The sequence below is a fragment of the Lissotriton helveticus genome, chromosome 3_1 (assembly GCF_964261635.1).
Source record: "Lissotriton helveticus chromosome 3_1, aLisHel1.1, whole genome shotgun sequence".
Lineage (NCBI taxonomy): Eukaryota > Metazoa > Chordata > Amphibia > Caudata > Salamandridae > Lissotriton > Lissotriton helveticus.
The window spans coordinates 691,503,240-691,527,610 of NC_136061.1; positions in this window are offsets into that span (position 1 = coordinate 691,503,240).

The following is a 24,371-nucleotide window of genomic DNA, read 5'->3' on the forward strand; positions in this document are numbered from 1 at the left end:
AAGTGTGGTGCACTCATACATTTAAGTCAGTTTGCGCTCTCTCAATCTCTTCAGGGGGAATTTTCTCATTTGCATAGGGGTGTGTCCCATGCAAATGAGGGAATCCTTTTATCTCTGTGCCCGCGCCGTATTACAGATGCGAGCGCAGAGGCATGGAAACCCTCATTGGTCACACTGACAGTGAGCCATTTAAAAAGTGGTGCACTGTCAGAGCATCCCCTGGGAGCAGCCCTCTGGAGGGGGTAAAATGGGTTCTATGGACCACCCACACATCCCCTCTAAAAGTGTAGGTGGATTGTCGCCTGCACTGTGAAACCATAGAGCGGCTTAACAGCAGCCGCTCGGTTTTTCACATCAGTGCGCTGCCCCCAGGGCAGCGCGAGTTTGTGGCTGTCCTGGAGGCAGCGCATTCCATATAACAGTGCGCGCTGTCCCTGTTTGCGCCCAGTGCACCTGTTTTTAGGTGTGCCGGGCACAAACAAGGAAAGAGTGCCCTTTACAACAAAGGGCCGCAGGACTCTTACCAGCTCGACCTAATGGTCAGGGTTAAGAAATGGAAGGTTATTAAGAAACAATGTTATTTTTGATTGACCACAACACAGATGTAGAACACAATCATGAGGTCAGTATTGAAAAATGTTCCCAAATGTTATGATTATGAAGCACCACTGGTTTGTGGTCCAGTGAAAAGAGATTGCTGTGTTGCTTATTTATTTCTCACCCACATTGCTGTTTCATAACTTGTTTCCCATCCATTGGTATGCACGATCTAGACACTAGTAATGTTTGCTTGGTTAGCAGTGGATTTACAGTTGCTTGTTAATTTGGGTGTCATTGATGTATGTTTGCAAGTGCACCTTGTGCTGCTCAGAGTTCTGGCAAGTGGTACATGTAGATATTGAAAAGCAGCTACTTATGGCACCGTACTTTGAATCCATAGGAGACAGATAGGTTAAGGAGTTGCGTTGTCCTTGCATCACACACGGTGACTCACGGCAGCACAATTCTTTTACTGAAATTTACAAGGCTGCGTCAGGGCAATTTGCACCGCCTTGCATAGCTTTGCATAAAAATGTAATGCAACACAGGTGCTTGTGCTATATTATATTATGTTAACAGTTTTGAGCTGGGAGGTCACCATGGGTGGATCATGAGCGTTCCCATACATTCACCCATAGATACAACACGATTCTGGATTTACCAATGTTTGTCCACCTAGGATCGCATTAAATTGGTATGCCTCCCAAGTGATGGCTTAGTGAGGAGAATAATCTTTTACACGCAAAGAATGAAAAAACATGTGTTTTTGGGTTGTTTTTGTGCAGGAAGACATCCCTTCCTGCACAAAACAATCCTGCCCGTAATGCAGGCTAACTTGCACTACAGTGCAAGGGTGCCTGCATTGGCGCAAGGCAGCACACACTGTGCCAGCCCAAGGAGAGAGCAGAAACGCTTCATATCCTTATAAATATGGAGCATTTCTGCTCTCTTCCTTTCACGTAATGCAGCACAGCAAATTCCCTTTCTACAATGCGGTACATGCAATAATGGTAAATGTGCCCCTAATGGTTCATGATTTCAGCGAACTTGTGATACTCTTCGCTTTGACTGAGGAGGAAAGAAGGGGTCCACTCTAGAACAGTTACACATACCTCTCCCTTTCTATTACCCTTTTCAATAATAAAGTGCTTAATTTGAGCCTATCTTTTCAGGTGCTCAGCACCAACACTTAGGGGCTGATTATGATGGCAGTGGAGCTGCCACAGGCAGGCTGTCGGTGGCGGGTTTACCGCCATCATGAGGCCATTTTCAGCCCGCAATAATATAATGGTGGGCTGTACTGTGGTGAGCCCGCCGGTGCATAGGAGGCCTCCCAATCCCATAAATGGCGGTAATGACTGCCAGGCACTGCCGTTGGGATTATGATAGTCCATCCCCGCCAGCCTTACAATGGTGATTCACCCGACATGGAAAGGCTAGCAGGGACGGACATTGGGGGCCCGTAGCGGGCCCCTCTTCACCCCAGGCACTTTCGTTTGAGGATTGGCATTTCCCGGTACCATGTGGCAGGCACCGCAACCTGCCACATGGTCCAACGCTTTCCCTACTGTTGCGCTCACTGGAGTGGGAATAGTAATTTTTAACCTTACGCTATCCAACGCTTTCCCTACTGTTGCGCTCTCTGGAGTGGGAATAGTAATCTTTATCCTTACGCTATCCAACACTTTCCCTACTGTTGCACTCTCTGGAGTAGGAATAGTAATCTTTACCCCTGCGCTATCCAACGCTTTCTCTACTGTTGCACTCACTGGAGTGGGAATAGTAATTTTTACTCCTACGCTATCCAACACTTTTCCTACTGCTGCACTCTCTGGAGTGGGAATAGTTATTTTTACCCCTACGCTATCCAATGCTTTCCCTACTGTTGCACTCTCTGGAGTGGGAATAGTAATTTTTATCCCTACGCTATCCAATGCTTTCCCTACTGTTGCTCTCTCTGGAGTGGTAATAGTAATTTTTACCCTCTCACTATCCAACGCTTGCCCTACTGTTGCACTCTCTGGAGTTGGAATAGTAATTTTTACCCCTACGCTATCCAACGCTTTCCCTACTGTTGCACTCACTGGAGTGGGAATAGTATTCATTACCCCTACGCTATCCAACGCTTTCCCTACTGTTGCACTCACTGGAGTGGGAATAGTAATTTTTACCCCTACGCTATCCAACGCTTTCCCTACTGTTGCACTCTCTGGAGTTGGAATAGTAATTTTTACCCCTACGCTATCCAATGCTTTCCCTACTGTTGCACTCACTGGAGTGGGAATAGTAATTTTTACCCCTACCCTATCCATCGCTTTCCCTACTGTTGCACTCTCTGGAGTTGGAATAGTAATTTTTACCCCTACGCTATCCAACGCTTTCCCTACTGATGCAATCTCTGGAGTTGCAATAGTAATTTTTACTCCTACGCTATCCAACGCTTTCCCTACTGTTGCACTCACTGGAGTGGGAATAGTAATTTTTATCCTTACGCTATCCAACACTTTCCCTACTGTTGCACTCTCTGGAGTAGGAATAGTAATCTTTACCCCTGCGCTATCCAACGCTTTCTCTACTGTTGCACTCACTGGAGTGGGAATAGTAATTTTTACTCCTACGCTATCCAACACTTTTCCTACTGCTGCACTCTCTGGAGTGGGAATAGTTATTTTTACCCCTACGCTATCCAATGCTTTCCCTACTGTTGCACTCTCTGGAGTGGGAATAGTAATTTTTATCCCTACGCTATCCAATGCTTTCCCTACTGTTGCTCTCTCTGGAGTGGTAATAGTAATTTTTACCCTCTCACTATCCAACGCTTGCCCTACTGTTGCACTCTCTGGAGTTGGAATAGTAATTTTTACCCCTACGCTATCCAACGCTTTCCCTACTGTTGCACTCACTGGAGTGGGAATAGTAATTTTTACCCTTACGCTATCCAACGCTTTCCCTACTGTTGCGCTCACTGGAGTGGGAATAGTAATTTTTAACCTTACGCTATCCAACGCTTTCCCTACTGTTGCGCTCTCTGGAGTGGGAATAGTAATCTTTATCCCTACGCTATTCAATGCTTTCCCTACTGTTGCACTTTGTGGAGTGTGAATAGTAAATTTAACCCTCTCACTATCCTACTGAAAAATATTTTTTATGTTTTGTTAATAATATGTATATGTATATATATATCCAACTCCTGTGGTTTTTTTTTAAAGTTACATGAATTATGTGTTAATTTTAAGTTTATTTAAGTATTTTAAGTATGTTTAAATTAATTATATCTGTTAATATATTACTTTAAAATTACTTTTAAGATATTTAAAAAATTCAATGTTTTGACTGTCTATATTTTTCTTATCGATATTTTTGAGTCAATATTTTTGTACTTACCTGTTTGAAGATAGGAAGTCGATATTCTGGCATTCTATATTTTTACCTCGATATTTTGACTGTCGATATTCTGTCAGTGATCTGTAGGGCAGCACAGAAAATTATTATAATGAACTTTACAACTTATTTATGAGAGACAATACTTTTAAGACTGTGTTTTACAGAGTTTATCGGCACTTGATGTATTCTAAGCACAGTAATCTCAGGAAGCTTGGAAAAGAAGGCTGAACTCTGTCTCAAAACCAGACTACCCACAAGGATGCTAGGGATTTCCACAAGAAAGGCTGTTCAGGTCCCTTGCAGTGACGAGGGACCCTGTCACTGTTCTCTTGTGTACATGAGCCATTCAGACCTTGGTGGTGGAATGTCTGTTTACCCCAGAACAGGGTCTGCTGGGAGAGATCAGTAGGGTAAAGGACGTACACGTGGAGAGCATGAGCCCCCTAAAGGCCATGTTATCCTTAGAGTGAACGGGGTAGTTTTGCAGAGAAAGGCAAGTCCCCTTTTACCTGTAGCTTGCATCCTTGATACGTAGGTAACACAGGTGCGATTAGAAGTAGTGGGGGAGATTACCCAGGTTGCCCACCTGCTGGTCTCTGAGGTCACCCTAAGGTCAGGGTGCAGGGAACCTAGAAGAAAGTAAGGGGTAGGGGACAGGTGCCACCCACAGTGGGAAGACCAGTGGGTTAGAGGCTAAATGGAATGACATGGGGAGACCCTAAGACTGGCACCGGTGAGGCCACTTCTGTCCAGGAGGTGCTGCTTGTATTATGTTGTTTTCCAGACTCTGTTGCTGCTGCATGAGAGTAACAAACGTCTCGCTCAGGAATTGCTTTCTGCAGGTGCCATGTGTCTAGTTTGTGTAATCTCGTAGTGTTTAGATGCTGAACATTAGCTTGTTTCAAGTGTATTATGTTTTCCCTACATAAATAATGTTTTGTATACCAGCAATTGTTTCTTGAGCTCAATGAAATTATTTTTACCCTTTCTTCTTCTTGTCTCACAGTACCAACGGGGTGCTTTCATTTCAGATAATAAGAAATTGAATGATGGGAGAGATGATGTCCTTGCTTTTAATTTCAGTGGTGAATTTTATCACAGCTCCTATCCTATCAAAAGGCCATTTCACTGAATGATGTTCTTTGATTAGAAACGCATTTGCTATAGGTCTTTCACCAGTGTCATTAGCATGTAATAGTATATACTGTAGGGTCGTAACAAAAGATGTCACTATTGAGCCATTTAGTGATTTAAAACCGTGGCAAAGCCATGCCATGAGGTCCCATTCTAGCCTTCTTCAGTGGGGGTTAGTTTGAACATTTCTTTCCAGGGCTGATTTTGATTTTCCTGTTAATTGTTCACTTATAGACATCTTTACCCTACCGGTAAAGTGGTCATGTGTGGAACTGTGCAAACACTCCCCCTTTGCATCCCTAGTAAGGGCTTCACCTCAGGCGGCTGCAGTTCGTCAAGGGATGACCCAATGTCCTTGAATGTCATTTTAGATTGCCAGCTCGCGATATTCTGAAAGGTCGGCTCCAGCCATTGTCCTTCAACGCTCTTCATGGCCTCAATCTGGGGTCCATCCCGAAGCCGATGTGATCAAAAACGTATCCGCAGATGACCTTTGCCCACACGAACTGAACTAAGAAACACTCAGCACTAACTTTTCTGAGGTGCTATTCTGTCGCATAAATCATCTGCATTGTAAAGTTGAAAAAAACAACAGGAACCAGCAAGGTAACCAACTCTACCAATTTGTAAAATATAGGAAAAGTGACCTGCAGCGGTCATAAAGTAGGCAAATAGCTGCATGCAAAGACTAATCTTAGCACAAAGAAGATATGTTCACTAAGGTAGGGGTCAGAGCAAATCTCGTGACCAACAAAACAGCAGCCATTCATTTGATATTCCAATAGGCTACTCCCCTGCCTCATTTGGCAAAATACTCATCAAACACAGCATGACAACATAAACGAATGCTGCTGGGCATTAATTATATTTTTCATGTTTGTTAATTTTAGATAATTTCGAGCATTATATGTTTTCCTTCACTTATTTGAGAAGCCATGGTTGTATAGGGTAGTATGTATTCCATGGTCAGAATCTAACTAAATCTAAGGTGGAATACCACACCTGCATTGATCATTCATCATTTGTTATTTGAAGGACTCAATGGAAGGCACATCTGTTTCATGGCAGTACTCCTATACTCAAGCAAATGTTCAAAGCAGATCTCCAAAGATCAGCCTCACAGATCTACCACTATACTTTTAACACATGAAGGCCTCTTAGTGAATCAGGTGTGAGGAAGCCAAACAGAGGTTCCTGGCTGCCTTTTAGTGTGGTGAAAGTTCCGCACATTCATTGGAGCACAGTGAGCTGTAAGAAGGCTACACCGTGTTTTGAAAAGTGATCCTAAACTCCATGAAGGGTGAACAAACTGCCTTCAGTTCTTGCGTCACATGGTGGTCTATCTGCAATTTCAGGTGCAGTCTGTCAGAATGGGTCTGAACTCTTTACAGCCTGACAATTCACTTTTTGATGATATCAATGTATGTTTAATTTCAGTGCTCCAAGGGTCGTATTTCACCCGCTGCTGTGGGGGTGCCGTTTGCATCTGCTGTGCATGCCCCTGGGGCACTTTAGTATTACAGAAGGGGCCGCAGACACTTGTGCGGTCCCTTCTGTAATACCAATAGCTCTGGCGCACATAAAGCGCCAGCGATCTCTTCAGGGGGAATTTTCTCATTTGCATAGGGGTGTGTCCCATGCAAATGAGGGAATCCTTTTATCTCTGTGCCCGCGCCGTATTACAGATGCGAGCGCAGAGGCATGGAAACCCTCATTGGTCACACTGACAGTGAGCCATTTAAAAAGTGGTGCACTGTCAGAGCATCCCCTGGGAGCAGCCCTCTGGAGGGGGTAAAATGGGTTCTATGGACCACCCACACATCCCCTCTAAAAGTGTAGGTGGATTGTCGCCTGCACTGTGAAACCATAGAGCGGCTTAACAGCAGCCGCTCGGTTTTTCACATCAGTGCGCTGCCCCCAGGGCAGCGCGAGTTTGTGGCTGTCCTGGAGGCAGCGCATTCCATATAACAGTGCGCGCTGTCCCTGTTTGCGCCCAGTGCACCTGTTTTTAGGTGTGCCGGGCACAAACAAGGAAAGAGTGCCCTTTACAACAAAGGGCCGCAGGACTCTTACCAGCTCGACCTAATGGTCAGGGTTAAGAAATGGAAGGTTATTAAGAAACAATGTTATTTTTGATTGACCACAACACAGATGTAGAACACAATCATGAGGTCAGTATTGAAAAATGTTCCCAAATGTTATGATTATGAAGCACCACTGGTTTGTGGTCCAGTGAAAAGAGATTGCTGTGTTGCTTATTTATTTCTCACCCACATTGCTGTTTCATAACTTGTTTCCCATCCATTGGTATGCACGATCTAGACACTAGTAATGTTTGCTTGGTTAGCAGTGGATTTACAGTTGCTTGTTAATTTGGGTGTCATTGATGTATGTTTGCAAGTGCACCTTGTGCTGCTCAGAGTTCTGGCAAGTGGTACATGTAGATATTGAAAAGCAGCTACTTATGGCACCGTACTTTGAATCCATAGGAGACAGATAGGTTAAGGAGTTGCGTTGTCCTTGCATCACACACGGTGACTCACGGCAGCACAATTCTTTTACTGAAATTTACAAGGCTGCGTCAGGGCAATTTGCACCGCCTTGCATAGCTTTGCATAAAAATGCAATGCAACACAGGTGCTTGTGCTATATTATATTATGTTAACAGTTTTGAGCTGGGAGGTCACCATGGGTGGATCATGAGCGTTCCCATACATTCACCCATAGATACAACACGATTCTGGATTTACCAATGTTTGTCCACCTAGGATCGCATTAAATTGGTATGCCTCCCAAGTGATGGCTTAGTGAGGAGAATAATCTTTTACACGCAAAGAATGAAAAAACATGTGTTTTTGGGTTGTTTTTGTGCAGGAAGACATCCCTTCCTGCACAAAACAATCCTGCCCGTAATGCAGGCTAACTTGCACTACAGTGCAAGGGTGCCTGCATTGGCGCAAGGCAGCACACACTGTGCCAGCCCAAGGAGAGAGCAGAAACGCTTCATATCCTTATAAATATGGAGCATTTCTGCTCTCTTCCTTTCACGTAATGCAGCACAGCAAATTCCCTTTCTACAATGCGGTACATGCAATAATGGTAAATGTGCCCCTAATGGTTCATGATTTCAGCGAACTTGTGATACTCTTCGCTTTGACTGAGGAGGAAAGAAGGGGTCCACTCTAGAACAGTTACACATACCTCTCCCTTTCTATTACCCTTTTCAATAATAAAGTGCTTAATTTGAGCCCATCTTTTCAGATGCTCAGCACCAACACTTAGGGGCTGATTATGATGGCAGTGGAGCTGCCACAGGCAGGCTGTCGGTGGCGGGTTTACCGCCATCATGAGGCCATTTTCAGCCCGCAATAATATAATGGTGGGCTGTACTGTGGTGAGCCCGCCGGTGCATAGGAGGCCTCCCAATCCCATAAATGGCGGTAATGACTGCCAGGCACTGCCGTTGGGATTATGATAGTCCATCCCCGCCAGCCTTACAATGGTGATTCACCCGACATGGAAAGGCTAGCAGGGACGGACATTGGGGGCCCGTAGCGGGCCCCTCTTCACCCCAGGCACTTTCGTTTGAGGATTGGCATTTCCCGGTACCATGTGGCAGGCACCGCATGGTGCCTGCCACGTAGTGCAGGCAAATGTAAACAGTGCCTTTTTTACATTGCGGTGCTACAGCCAGCATCACCTGTCGCAATGCAAAGTATGGCAAGTGCAGCCGCCACGTAGGCGGTGGTATCCTGATACCCCCTGTGGAACCGCCACCTTGTAGGCGGGCGGTCCCACTCCCCGAGATAGTGGCAGACAGAGTGGAGTCTGTTCGCCATCATAATCAGCCCCCTTATTCTGAACAACAGCACTAATGACAATTCACCACATGGTTGCATTGTCTGTTTAATTTTAGATGAGCACAACAACATTTAATACTTCAGTATTGAATAAACATCTACAATAACTGCTGCCCAAACCTTTCTTATAGCTTTGAGTGGCGTGAAACTGAATTATCACTGTTGCAGCAGTTCAATGGTTAGTAGGTGTTTTGGTACTGCCATTGGCAGCACTGGCAGGAATAATGTGATACTCAAGGAGAAGTGCCTCCTGAGAAGGGCCCTGGCATTTACATTTTTACCAATTTAAGCACTAAGCATGATATTGTTGACAGGTCATGAAGTACTGAGACGGTGTGTTGGTTTTTAACAGGAGCTCTTCTCTGATATTTGCTGCATGATTTTACTTCCTCTCGTACAATAAATTTGATTTTACTTCTTCTTGTGCAATAAAATATGTTTTTTGGTTGTCTACAGTTTGTTTGTTCTTGGGGTCCTGTTGCTGCATTTTCACCTTTCTGTACATGATTGTCCAGGAGAGTGGAAGATTGTAAATAAATTGCTAGTACCTGTGGATCAGCCATGGATTTCTTCATGAGGAAAATGATGATAGCCTATTCCAGACGTTCTGTGTATTTTCACTCAAAAGAAATATGATTGCATTCTCATTATACCGGCTGCAAGAACCGCAAAAAAATCTCCATGTGTAATGCAGAAAATGTCTCCATCTACAGACTCAATGATTTAAATTTTACGGCTATCCAGGGGTCAATGCAGATAAAAGTAGTTGCTAGGGGGTTTCATGAGGCTCCTTCACAGTGAAGGGTTCCAATCTGAAGGCAGTGAGGGGTTTTACCTTATTTGGTTAGAAGACAAAGGGATGAGGACAAGCTCCAAAGGGCTTGAACAAAAGTAAGTAGCTTCGGGGATTCTGGGAGGAAGAATGAAAATACCTATGCAAAGACCAGAGAGGCACTTGCAGTTACAGCTAAGGTTTTTACACTTTGATTCTGGGAGGAAGAATGAAAATACCTATGCAAAGACCAGAGAGGCACTTGCAGTTACAGCTAAGGTTTTTACACTTTTTGTGTACCTGGTATTTTGGTTGTATTAATAAATAGCCAATTCACACAATGGAGGGACTTTTTCAGGGCATTCATGTATGCTACATTATGTTTTACCTTCAACTTCTCCTTCATAACATGTAGTGAATGAAGGTGTGACAAAAGAATGAAAGCTTTCATGTCTCTTTTAGGATTTTCAGTGGCTATATAATGCGTGTACCCTACATTTTACTATACTCCATAGCACTGTCTAGGATTGAGTACTTCAGTGGCACTCAAGCTCCATGTGGTGCCCTGAATTCTGGGAACGTTTTTACAGCATCCCCTGGGACAAGGTATTCTGATTCTGTCACACTCCCTTGTGAGACCATGATGTGTTTCAAGGACATTCAAGACTGATTTGCATATGGCCAGGTCTAAACTGGGGTGGCATGGTGAGCAAATGAATTATGGATTTAACACAGATCTCTTGACTGCGGGGGAATGTTTTGATTTGTTCTGCATTCCGTCCATCAATTGTGTGTCTTTTGCTTTCTCGCCCTAAGTGTGCCAGGTATGCCCAGACGTGGGTCCTGGGCTCACTCTGCCACTGGAATCAAGCTATCCTGGCTGGAGAGGGGTAAAACCCCAAAACTGGTCCTAGGATGTTTGTTTCCAGTCCAGGGAGGACCTGGCTTGGCAGTTCGGGCTGGACTGTTCCCATGAGGCACAGGGTCAAGACTGATTTGCATATGAACAGGTATAAACTGGGGTGGCATGGTGAGCAAAAGAAGGATTCAACCCAGATCTCTTGACTGGGGGTGAATGTTTTGATTTGTTCTGCATTCCGTCCATCAATTGTGTGTCTTTAGCTTTCTCGCCCTAAGTGCACCAGGTATGTCCAGACGTGGGTCCTGGGCTCACTGTGCCACTGGAATTAAGCTAACCTGGCTGAAGAGGGGTAAAACCCCGAAACTGGTCCTAGGATGCTTGTTTCCGGTCCAGGGAGGACCTGGCTTGGCAGTTCGGGCAGGACTGCTCCCATGAGGCACAGGGTCAATACTGATTTGCATAGGGCCAGGTCTAAACGGGGGGTGGCATGGTGAGCAAAGGAATGATGGATTTAACCCAGATATCTTGACTGAGGTGAATGTTTTGATTTGTTCTGCATTCCGTCCATCAATTGTGTGTCTTTTGCTTTCTCACCCTAAGTGCGCCAGGTATATCCTGGCTGAAGAGGGGTGAAACCCCAAAACCGGTCCTAGGATGCTTGTTTCCGGGTCCAGGGAGGACCTGGCTTTGCAGTTCGGGCTGGACTGTTCCCATGATGCACAGGGTCAAGACCGATTTGCATATGGCCAGGTCTAAAATAGGGCGGCAAGGTGAGCAAAAGAATGATGGATTTAACCCAGATCTCTTGACTGGGGGTGAATGTTTTGATTTGTTCTGCATTCCATCCATCAATTGTGTGTCTTTTGCTTTCAAGGACATTCAGGGCCAGCATCTGTACATGGCCCCGCCTCTGGACTTCCACTCCCATCAGCACCTGACAGGCCTTGATGTACACATCGTCATTCCGCATCTGTCCCAAGGTACTTGTATCAGGCTTGGACAGTGGTCAGGTTGTACTCTCACCAGGACGCCCCTAGCCACCACACTGACCTAAGGAGGAAAGACCTTGCACATGTACCCCTTTGAGGCCACTTGTCGCCACATTTCTTTGTTAGCAATTTGAGGGTGTTCATTCACACAGGAATAATGGCGCCTGCCAAAGTAACATAGTATAAACAAACAAATGCAATTTATTGTGGTGCAACAGGTGAGGGGAAAACCCTCAAAGGGGGGACCTGAGGGTCCGAAGTGAATAATGTCAATTCCTATGCACACGCTGCCATGTAGAATGAAATTTCATCAAATGTAGATAAGTAGAGGGAGGCAAGTAATGTCTCTTGACTTATTTTCTTTGTCTTTGTTCATGAAAAACAACGTAAAGTCCAGCCAAGACGTGTTTCGTTTTTTGGGTATTAACCCTCGACTTCTTCAGGGCTGTAACGTTTCAGATAGGGAATTCAATACCTTGTTACCGGTTATAATTTCCTGGCACTCTGCCCCTCACTTACCCTCTAACATTGCTAATTTTTCAAAACACCTCAGCTCCTCCTCATTGGGGAGTTGTTGCCGACACCAGGGACCTTGCGGATCGGATGTGAGGAGGGAACCAGTGTTGAAAAATATCATCCTCAGGTGAATGAGAGTTCTAGCCCTTTAAAAAGCTCTCCTCTGTTAGCAGTTAACATATGACACACACACACATAAATGTGTTATTTAAAAACTTCTTCTTTTCCCTTATGCTTTTGCCAGACGTACTTTTTGGTGCGCTGATAAAAGAATGATAGTACCATTCTATTTAGAATGAGCCACTAACAATTGACTAACTGTGATTAACTATCAGAACTAAAATATTCAGAATAATTAATTAATTATGGCATGGGGATAGCTTCCTGAAAAAAGTTAGAGATAAATAAGTAAATATTAGTCCTGAAGAAATCCCCCTTTGTTGGAACGAATCGTGTTGGCTGCTTGTCGTGTTTGTTTTGCAAAATTCAATCCTTAACTTTACACAAACCACCATTGAGTGAATAGACATTTATGAATACAATCAAAATACCAGGGCTTTCAACCTGAACTTAAGATGGACAATATTGGTTACACATCAAGTGGAAAAAGCGCTATTTGTATCCTTGGAATGAGAGGCAACCCCCGCGTCTAGGGGAGGGGTGCCTTTAGTGGGATTTAGTGCTGAGGGAACAGTTTCGTTTCCCTGAAAGTGGGCAGGGGGAGGGACGCCTGAAATGCGTGTAAGAAGGAGGTGCATTGGCGGCCCCTCCTCTGTAGCAGATAAAATAGCCGGACTCTAGGGAGTAGCCCTCTTTGTCCTCTCACCGCTCGGAGTGGCCGGAAAGGCGCAGCGGGAACAGTTGCGGTTTTTCCCGGCGACTCTCAAAGGTGAGGGGGCCTCACGCGTAGCGGAGGGATGGGGTGCGAGTTGGCCTACGGGCTATAAGAAACGGAGTTCGAGTATTTAGCTAAAAAAAAAAAAAAGAGAGAGGAAGAGCGGTCGCGAGAAGCCTGGGGTATGATACCGCCAGACTTGGGCAACAGGATCGGTCCTCGGCAACATCTCGGATTCTGGGCGAATACCTTAATCTCCCTACCGAAATTATTGTGTATGGATGTAAAGTAACTGGTACTCGGTAAAGCGCTCCGAGACACCAGGTCGAGTTTGTATTATATGAATCAGAGGCAATTGAATGGGGACCGGAGAAATCAAACACTGGCGTCATTGAGTCACGTGGTAACAGTACCACCGTTCTTACTGGAAAGCAGAGTGGCGTAGTTTGTAGAGCAGTTGACTGTGGTATGGGAGACCTGGGTTCGCGTCTAAGGGCAGCGCAACAAGCAGTGACAGGCTGTCTGTGTGCATTCTCCTATTTCATCACGATCAGTTATTTTTACAAAACTGAAGAACGTTGTGAGGAAGATCGATTGTGGTGTTGGGATATTGACCCAAGGAGGAGGGCACCCTGCAAATGAATGACAGTGAGTGAAGCAGTGTTTTCCATAACCGTTCTAGCTGTGTGATTAAGGAAGAAAGACAATGTCACTTGCCAGAATCTTGTATAGCAGGCAAGCAAGGAAAAGCTATCGGTTATTATCAGCCAAAGTAAAGGTGCGGAACTTTCAGGAGTTTGAGCGTTATCCTAAAAGTTATGCTTGTGGAATTCATGAAAACTTGCCTCTAATCATATTTTCACATACATCTTTGGGGTGGAGATGCAGATGCTGAATCAGCTAAGTTATTTATATCTCAGATCATGTAGACAGATGAAAAACCCAGAATATTTTTTCCTATTTAAGATTCTCCCTAGCTGACATTGAATACTAAAGAGTAATTCAATTCATGAAAAACAGAATACATTACTCTCTTCAAACAATATAATTCCATTAGTACTCGCTTTAGTCTGATAAAAATTAAGCTCACCACACACCATTCACACAAAAAACCTCCTTTGCCCCTCTGAAAATAGTCTGAATGATTGCAGCGGAGGGTAAATCTGACTACCTCACCCCTTCAATGAACCGCCCAATATATTCCATGAGAAACATTTTCACTTCTTAAACTCTGATGTGTCGCCTTCAAAAATCTTCATCTCAATGCCACTCCTTGCTATACTCACTCACTTATATATTGGGACCAAGGACATTTCACAAGCAGCATCACCTACCTACTGCTCAATCCAACACATCCAGGCCCTCAAAACACCTACGCCAAAATCAATACACAAGAGCTCTCAGGCCATATTTACAGGCCCCTTGAGCCACTGGAGCATCATTTTCTTTACCGTTTTGTGGCGCATTGTGCTGGCCCATATTTACAAGGCTACACAAAGCACAGTGCGTGGATTTTCATAGCCTTGTGAACATGGCCCCCTTTTATGCATTACTCTGCAAGGTTTCGTAAACTTGGGAATGTGTCAGATTCTAACTCATCACAAGGGTAGGCATAAAAGTGGTGCAAAGAGAAGGAATACCTTTATTCCACCTCTTTTGTTCCCCTTCATATGTGCGCTGCATTCCACAGCACACATAGATGGAGTGAAACGCCATCAATAATTGTTTCAAAGACCATCATCCCTGCAATGCAGTCACACATGTACCATGTTGCAAGGGTGCCTGTGTTGGAGTTAGGCAACCTATTGTGCACCAGCATAGGGATGCATCGTATTGTTGTGATTACGATGCATCCTTGCAAGATGGCTTGCAGTGCTGTGCTGCATCTTAATCTTGTAAATATGCCTCATAGGGCCAGATGTACAAGCCACCAATTTGCGAGTCGCATATTGCTTCGCATTTGCATCTCGCAATTTGCGACTCACTAATTGGGATGCACAACAGTGTCTCAGACATTGTTTGCAATTCCCAATGGGGTCTCAAATTGCATGCCTCATTATTATTAATGAGGTTGTCCCAATTCCGACCCCATTTGGAACGGGTAGCCCTCCCAGGGATGGTGGCCTGCTGGGTCAGCAGACCACCATGTCTGAAACTGCTTTTTAAATAAAAGGTGTTTTTTTTTAAATGCAGACTGTTTTCCTTAAAGGAAAACTGGATGCATTTAAAAAAGAAAAATCTAACTTTTCAGTTTATTTTATTTAAGGGCTGGCAGTGGTCCCTAGGACCACTGCCTGCTCCTAAAAATATTTCCTCACATACTCAAAAAGGCGAACGGGTCTCCTGGGGACCCCTTCCTGTGTGCGTGTGCTTTACCACCTACTTGAAGTAGGTGGTTAACTGTGAGTGTTTTACAGCCGCAAATACGGTTGCAAAACAATTGTATATGGCATGGTGACTCGCAATTAGATATTTCTCTAAACAAATTTATCTTGACTAGAAATGGGAAACCAATACTAAACTTTAATTGAAGACAGTAAGGTTTTTGAAAGCCTTGCCAAACCTCTCATTATTGACTCCTAGATTTAAAGTGAATGATTAATGTGATCGAGATGATTTGATTTGATGCTCCATTCTAAAATAGTGGTAAAGATCTATCAACCTGAGCAGAATTAGCAAGGAGGTGGAGATCCCTTAGTTCGTAAGTTACGGGTGAACTGATAAATAAAACACTCTCTTTCCATGCTACCACCTGTTTTGAACGCAATTGAAACAGCTCATCACTGTCTCTGGAAAATTACTTTCCGTTTTGTGATGATGCAAATGTATGTGTTAATTATTTTCCTATCTCTTATTTGGTGGCATTTTGAATATGAGCTCCACCTCATGTTACTGTAGCTCATTAAGACACCATCCTATTTTCTCTTACGCTGTTTCACATTGACATTTTAAAAGGTCAGCTGTTCTAATTAACCAACAAAGCTCTTTGTGACCTCACCTTGATGTCAGTGTCCCGTTTTGGCCCCACTGAAGTCTCCTCACCCTCCCACCCCCCTTTGGCGGTACTTGCTGTTACAATAGGTAATTGTAAATTAATGTTCTTCTGCTGTTAAATCTGCAAACATTATTATTTTGTGCACATTCAAAGGTATTGCTGAAAGAAAACACATAGGGAAATTAAGTTCAGCTACCTTACCACCTGCCAAAGCTGAACTATGTCTCAATAGCATGTAAGTGTTAAATGTATAGCGTGAACCTAGACAAATGGCTGCGGGCTCTGTATAGGGAAGGCAGGCATATAGCTAGTGAGTGATACGAAAGGTAGCTCGGTTCTAGGAGAATAAGTGTGCTGGTACTGCAATTTTATTTAATATTCTTTAAAAAGGTGTGTTTTCAACGCTTTCCAAAACTGGAGCAGCGTTTGGGTGACCATGATAAATCCAAAGGTAGTCAAACCTGACCGATTTTGCAACCTTACCCAATCTTGTTTCAAAAAGGAATGGCAAAAAAAATTCTCCACCTCAAACATCATGATCAGAACAACCATGAAATGCCCACACTTGTGCCACAAAAAGTACTCAACTACTGACCTATCACTATCTACCAGCACTGGCAAAAACCTATTCAATATAAAGCTCATAGACCAACAGCAAACTTCCTCATCCCGAACCAATCGAGCTTCCTATCATTGAGAACTCTACGAACAGTAGACAGTGCCCGTCTCACCTTAAACAACCCTCCTCTCGCCCTGAAGCGAGACAAGGCTACATGTATCAGTCTGCTGGATCACCCAAGAAAGAGCCTTGTACACCATCTTTCTTTGTTTTTAAAACGGCTACCTTCAACTCAATTATGTCTGACTTATGTTGTTCCTAATATAGCTGTCTCAAATGGTACTGTGCTATAATTATATTGACGACTACATCAGAAGTAAATAGTTGTGAATGAATGTATTTTTAATTTTAACTTTTGGAGTGCTGAGCCATCCCTTGCTGAGGAATTTTAATATTTTTCCCTGTAAATAGTGGTTTAGACAGATTAGCTCCTGCATAGAAGACTTGAGCACAGCAAGGTAGCTGCCAGAGGATTGTGATGAAAAGTAATGTCATCTGTGACGCATCATGCGAAATATGTAGATTGGCTTGAGATGTGTTTGAACCTCTCTGTGCCATTGAAGAGCAGAAGATTTTGTGAGTGCTTAACTTGATTTGATGTGTAGTTGGGTAGAGTGTCTGCCAACCACTGGTTGGCCACTTTGGGTTGGCAAGAGTTTAAGTGAGGCGGACCAGTTGGTGTATCCTACTTTTCGAGAGAGTTTGTCTTTCTTCTTTGCATTAAGGGAAATTTGGCTTTAGCAGCTCTGTGACAAGCTGTGGTAGAAGATACATTGAGGGTTGATAGTTTAAGATGTATGTAAGATATTTGCTTCCAACTTTCTTAATCCCTGAAGTTAACCAGACGGCGGCATCTGCTATCTTTATCTCGTTCGCCCAGTCCAGGACATCCCTCTTTCTGAAGTAGTTTACTCAGTCTTCTCTGCTTCTTTAAAGATGATGAATATTATGATTATGATGACGATGAGGATCCTTCTCAGAAGCCATTGCAGTGTCGAGATGCTCAACAGACTTTTCTGCTTGGTCTGGGTAGTGCTCTGGCTGTTCTTTGGAGAGCTCTCACTCCCCACCAATAGAAAGCTCATGATCTCTTTATATTCTTATACCATTTCTACAATAGCTTCCAACTCACAGCATTTCCCCCTACTTGCTACCAAAATGATGCGTTATGGATATACTTGTCCCGGATGTAGCAGCAATTCAATTCTGCGTCACATTCCTAGGAATTCACTAGAAAGACCTAAACTAGAGCCCAATAAATAAATCTTCAGCTCTGAGGGCCTCATTTAAAGATGTGACAGTGGATGTTTCTGCCACCACGGCAGCAGGTGTTCCTCCGCTGGCACTCTGGCATATAGAAGGCTTGCCTTATTCCAAGATGACCACCCCAGCAGCAGGTGTTTGGTATCAAAGATGGCTTCTGCTCCAGTATGGGAACTAAATGCAAATGTTACCATTTCTATGGAGCAGGGTGGTACTGCTGCCATCAGAAGGAGGCATACCAGGGTATGGTGACAGCACCCAAATTACAGTGTCCTTGATATCTTCAGAGTTTTTCCCAGCATCCCAAGGGCACTTGTTTGCTGTTGTTTCAAGAAGGACTGGTGTGCTTTTCATGGTGGACTAATTAAATGTTGATACTATCAACAATGACGATGGGCTTGTCACACTAAATAAAGCAACACATTTGACACATTTTTAGTGCAACATCAACATGGACCCATGAGAGACCTAATGAGGAAATAATCACAGGGCATATTCATAAGTGATTGCAGAGCACAGTCCTACACCAGGATTGGTAACGTTGCACTCCAGCATTCTGAAAACGCAGATTTACAATAATACAGCACGTCCTTGCATTTCCACTAGTGATGTTGCTAAACCTAGCTGTCTAGTACCAACGGAGGCACCCTTGCACCATAGTGCAAGGATCCTTGCATTGCAGGGAATGATTGTTTATTTGCAGGAAGGTGTCCCTTCCTACACATAAATAATAACTAATGGTGAGTTATAACTTCTATGTGTGCTGCATTTTGCAGCACACATAGAAGTTGCAAATCGTCATTATCTAATGATTGTTTATGTGCAGAAAGGCACAACTTCCTGCACTTGAGCAATCACCAATGGTGATTTGCTCTATCTATGTGTGCAGCACACATAGAAACAGCAAAAAAGAGGAGAAATTAATAATTTGTTCTCATTGAGCCAGTTTAAGACCAGGTTTTCCCTGGTTTTATTTTTGGCGCGGCCCCATATTTACGCCACCCTTGTAAATATGGGGCAGCGTCAAAAAGCAATGGGGATTGTGGCATAACTCCCTCTGCAGCACCCATTGCCCGCCCCTTTCACGCTAAGTGCTGCCTGAATTTGGGCATTATTTACATGCTGGGTGTTAAGCTATGTTAAGTGGCTTAATGCCACCTTGTAAATAAGGCGAGGGGTTTATTGCCACAAGAACATCAAAAAAAAGACGTTGTGGTGGCGATAACCCCTTGTAAATATGTCCCTGCGTTTTTCAGTCTTTTGCCTCTGCTATAAGATGGCAGTGGAACATACAGACCATCATTTATTGGCAAAAGTATCATTACTGTCCTCCAAACAATGCGATTTTGAGTATGAAAACACCCTGTATGCCCTCTATGCAGGCATTCTCTCTCACACACACACACACGCACACACACACACACACACATGATCTCCTACAATCTTTAGTGTTCCGTGTAAGCCCGTCCCCACTTAAGCACCAACCTCTCTTGCTCTCCACACCTTGCACATGCCATGTCACATAAAGATTGTTAGTGGACAATGAGGGATAGAAATGCTACCACCGGCAATCCCATCCCTGTCAGTACATGTGGACTGGCACTGACTTCTGACGTTCAGCTTCACACATACTTCTAAAATCAATCAAAGTGATAGCAACATTAAGAACGAGTAGTGCTTCCAGTTCCTCAGTGAATATCAGTCATAAAGTAAAATAATAAATGAATTTAAATCTATTATTCAGACATCAGACCAGGTACACACTTATTTGCCAACCACATAAGGACCAAAGCCCTAATTAGTCAAGCAGGTTACAGAGGTCTCTACAGCAAGAGCATTAACCACTGGGGTCTTCTCTGATAGTAGTATATCTACAATTAACTGTCAGTATATAAGTTAAGCTATAACAGTAAAAGGATGTTCAGTGAAGCAACGCACACGTTTTGTCTCTGTACTAAAACACCGTGATTCCAATCCTATTGAAACAGACTATCACTCTCTCTGGAAAAGGATTTTACATCTCATGTCAACGCCAAACCTCACGATAATTCCTACGATAACTCACTTTAGGCGGTGTTCTCAACTAGAGCCTCACCTCGTGTGGCGGCACCTTGTCAAGGGACGAGCAAACGTCCTCAGATGATGCTTTAGATTGAATATTCCTGATAATTTCGAAGGTCAGCTGTGATCACTGGCCTGCCATGCTCTATGTGGCCTCAGCCCTGCCTTCAGCTGTCAAGGGCTCTACGTGGCCACAAATGCTCTTCACCTCCTGTGACATGAGTGGCTCTGACAAACTACAGTCCTCAGGCCTTGGCCTGCACAGAGAGGGCTCCCATAAGCCCCTTTCCCTTGTTCGCAAAGCATTACCTTCAATAGATTATGCTGTAGAATGCAAAAACAGGGCCCTTCACGGTCAGCCAGAATATGAACTATTATTCCAGCTGTGCTTTAAAGGAGGCCAAAACAGCTGCTTTCCAACGTGCCCACAATTGTTACAAAGAAGAAAGGCAGGAAAAGATTTTCCGATCCCAAGAGTCAGCCCAGTGTTAACCAAATAACACATCTCTTAAAAACCACATACACTGTACTGAGGACATCTTAACAGCTCCTGACAAGCCACCTTCCTACCACTCAAGGCCCAAAGACAAGAAAACCCAAACCGGCTTCCTGTCATTCCACAGCATTTGAACAGGAACACTTCAAGCTGGTGAGATGTGTTGTGCTCAGACTAAGGCTAACCTGCCAAACCTATTTGCCATCTCTAATAAATAGAATACAGAAAGACCACCTGTACTTCCTCCTCACATTAGAGCCGTAACAAATGTACTTATGTTTAGGAATGCTTTAAAAACATGACTTTTTGTAAATTAAGAAATCAATAAAGTACTGCAGCTTTTCTTGCTTGAGCTAGCGCCTTAACACCACTACAGCAATTTGTTTGCACTCTATAAGCTGTTATAACATATAACATAACATAACACATAACAAAGCGATTCTGAATGATCTGTGTCTCCAAACCAACAACACCTTCCTCAGGGATCTAAACTACTGATCTCTTTAACGTTCACATAAAGTCCTTTAGGAAATATTGGGCTCAATCACATATTAATGCACTGACATACTAATGACTGATGCCTATTTTTTTTTCAGAGTTGCTCGTTGTCATTGAACATCAGTTGTTAAAGAAACCCAGACGCTGCTTTTTTAGATAATCAAAGGACAAGCCCAATCAACAAAACTAAAATAATGGCAAGTCATGTGATGCAGTCCACATAGTCAAGGGCAGCTAAATCTCTTTCTGTACCTTCTGACTTCACGATCTCTTAGCCAAAACATGCTGAAATGCATCTTTTCTTTTGAGAAGAATTCAGAAATGTCTCTCCACCCGTGAGATCTGTCTAGTAAAACAAGGCCTAGGGCCTGTTAATATTGCACCATGGCATGATCTCCTTTAAAGGCCTCACCAAAGCCATCACCAGCCTTCTCCAGAAGCCTGTAGTATGACAGCCAGACCAAGCCCAGGTCCTGGAAATCCAAGAACATTTCTCTAATACTATGAGAACTCAAGCTGCTCCCGTGATGTATTCACACTACTTTGACCATCGACTACTGCAGGGACATCGTGTCTGTGTCTTCTCCTTAATGGAACACAACGTATTTAAAAAAAATAACTGTGGCCAATTTGTTCATCTGTAGTATTACTGTGCTTTACCGCTGTGTACCAATATGCTACACCAATAATTGAACACACATTTACATGACCGGTAATATTTTCAAATAAAAAACACAACCTAAGTCCTCTATTTATTAGTCAGATGCCATCCCTGATCCTATAATGCCCGAGCAACACTTAATACGCATTGTGCAAATCAGTTTTGCCTGGTTGTAAAGGAAACGAATGGCTTGAGAATATACTTGAGATACTTTTGTCTTTTTTTTATTAGTAACACTGTGTTATTACTTTAAGGTGCTTTATACACAAGAGAGACTTATTGGCATTGACAATTCTTGTTATACTTGCAACCTACTCCTACAACATCTGACATAATCAGATAAAAAACGGGTGACTTTCTGGTTTCCGCAAAAACGGTTGCTCATTTGTTCCACAGTCAATAAGTCAAGAGGTAATCTTTAACCACTCTATTTATAACAGCTGTCGAAAATCAAAAATGACATAACAAAGCCTACTGGCAGCATAGCTACAAACAAGAGTGCGATAATACAGACTAAAGCCTGGTCCGGTGGTCCTGATGACAGTTGGGGCATGCCAATCAGCGATGCACTACTAGGATACAAGCATATGACACAGAATTGCGTTTAAGAGGATGTCTCTTGACAGTCTGGGAACTGCTGTGAGGCGTTTCCTCATAATCATATTCAAAGGAGGATTAATGGACTCTACATGACAGGAGGGTAACATGCAATTAGAACACAATTATAAACTAGTGGCGTAAAGCTTCATAACCTGCCGCCTGCAGGGGCAATCAGGACCTATGCTCAAGTCTTCAGTCACTAGTCTGCCCTCTTTTAGAGCTATTGTATGGCACATTATTTAGTGGCCCACCCAAATATTAAGAAACATCCAATTGGGCCATGTATGTGTGATGTGAATCCACTAAGAGCACTTTGCACTTTCTGCTGTTTTGTACACTGTACACGAATTTTCGTATTACTTTTTTGAAACCCATGTTTGTCAAATATGGTGTACGAACAGTTAAACATGTCATGACCTTAATTTTTAACTTGCAATTGGCAGACATATGTTTTTATACTGCAACGTTTTTAAACCAATGCATCAACTCCAGGAAAAGTATGTGTTTTTAATGCATTTTGATTGTTAATATTAATTGTAGAATTAGCTCATGAATTAGGAAATGTTTGTGTGTTTTTAATGAATTGTTATATTCTGTTTTGTGCTTTTATGGTCATATACATGCACCGAATAAAGCTTCATGAATTGAATTGAGCTATTTATACATGTTTGTTAGTGCGTTGTCGTGTCTCTTCATAATTTCGATTATTTATGTATTGGAAGATTATCTTTGTACTTGCTGTATACACAGGTAATGAGGGTCTGTTAGTGCTGCCATGAGGGTTTTTAGCCAACATCTATTTCTATTATAATTCGCTTGTTTAGCAGGCTTTCAAGTGACGCCTACTGTTTAACCTAATTGGAGCTATAAATATATGCATTTATATTGTTAGTAAGCTTTGTTATCTATTTTGACAACTCTTATAAGTTGAGTTGCAAAAGATGACCTTTTTATTTACTGCAAATGGAGCAAATGAGGAACTGGTCGTGCTGCAACCAGGAAGGGGCGTTTTAATAACTGTCAGAGTCCATTTGAGTAGGCAGTGAATACAGCTCCTAAATTGAAAGTAGCAGAGCCCTCGCCATAGCATTGTGCTAGAGACTGACAAATCTAGGGAGTGAGGGGGTTACAGGGTGACAGAAATGAGAGGAAGGCTACGGATCATAGCAAGGCAAGTGAGAATGACAAGACAGCCATCTAATCTCCAGCAAGGGCTTACTCGGTGAAGTATTGCATACAATGCTGTCTTTCACAGACAACTGGACAAAAGTATAAGCCATCACAGGAAAGTAGCTAGAGTGAAGCAATCACTAGAATGTACAAGACAGTATTATACTTGTGTATCTTATAAACATTTAATGCTGTATTGTTCAACTATGATTTATGGATCCCCTCATGTACATCTTGTAAACGTTATCACATAACATGTAACGTGCTCTGATACCTTCGAGTCTAGCTAGCACTATCTAAAACTCAAAATAATAATAATAATAAACAAACTACAAATGAAAAGACAATATTCTTGATTGCGCTTATCAAGAGTGTATGCTGCTCTGACACTAGTAATGCTGTGCATTATTATACATTTTCTAGATACCTTTTCTAAACATTATACAACATTTTCTGAAAAAATAAGTTACCTTGGAAGCCAAAGTGCATATTCTTCATTCATGGTGTGTCTCAGTAACGGAATGAAACTTCAGGTAGAAGTTTCAAAAGGTATACATAGCAAGGATTTCACACTCAACTGTGTTGTACTTACGCCAAATGTCTTCCCCTTGGGACACCTGTAAAGTGGTGTAATGTGTTGTCTACCAGAGGTGTAGCAGGAATATGACAAAATCCCTACACCAGGAGTTTCAACAATTTCATACTTTAGAATATATGAATGTAACTAAGCCCCCCTTTTGTACCTCACTTCTTAACATAGGAGTTAAGTCTCATAGTGCAAACAAAATACAGTTTTCCCTCCCAAGCAGCATCTTGAATCATTATTTCCTTACCAGCTCCCAGCCCCCAATCAACAGCTATCCAATGTAAAGCATTGTATTACTTGAGTTACACCCCACAGCCCGAAATCCAAGCCCTAGGCAAATGTGAATTGAGGACTAGGCAAAGGCTTTAAAGCATAGACCATTCTAGTGGACCTTCAGGGGCAGTGTTATGCTATCACTTGCTATCTTCATTATACATATTACATGTTTGGGATTTTTATTGTACAAAATGCAGTGGTATAAAATCCATATTTCACCTGGACCCACGAAATATGAAAAAAATATTAAATGC